We start from the raw sequence: 457 nt of genomic DNA on the forward strand, positions 1-457 counted from the left end.
GGAATAGAGATTTCGGACTATACTGCTATATCGAATGAGCCTACAGGGTCACACACGCAGGGAAGGACAAATGCACGAGAGAAAACGACGAAAACCGAGTCGGACGGGTCGAGACCCGACGGTCCGGATTCGTGGTCCGTCCGTTCTGGGAAGCAGAACGGACGGTCCACGACAACACGCAGACCGTCCGTTCTATGATGATAGAACGGACGGGTCGCACTAAACGTAGACCGTCCGTTCCGCCTTACTGGACCAGACGGTCCATGTGCAATTCCGGACCGTCCGTTCCAGGTTTCGGTTTTCCAAAAATTAAACCGAAATTAGGGTTAAATCACTTTATAAGAAAGAGATTAGAACCCTAATTCAAGAGAGACTTTGAGCAGCCGACTTTTGGTGTTCTTGGAGAGTTTTTGGTGAGATCCAAAAAGCTCAACAAGTTCCAAGTCTCGTTTTTCTC

Source organism: Tarenaya hassleriana, unplaced genomic scaffold, assembly GCF_000463585.1.
Source record: "Tarenaya hassleriana unplaced genomic scaffold, ASM46358v1 Cleome14, whole genome shotgun sequence".
NCBI classification, from domain to species: Eukaryota; Viridiplantae; Streptophyta; class Magnoliopsida; order Brassicales; family Cleomaceae; genus Tarenaya; species Tarenaya hassleriana.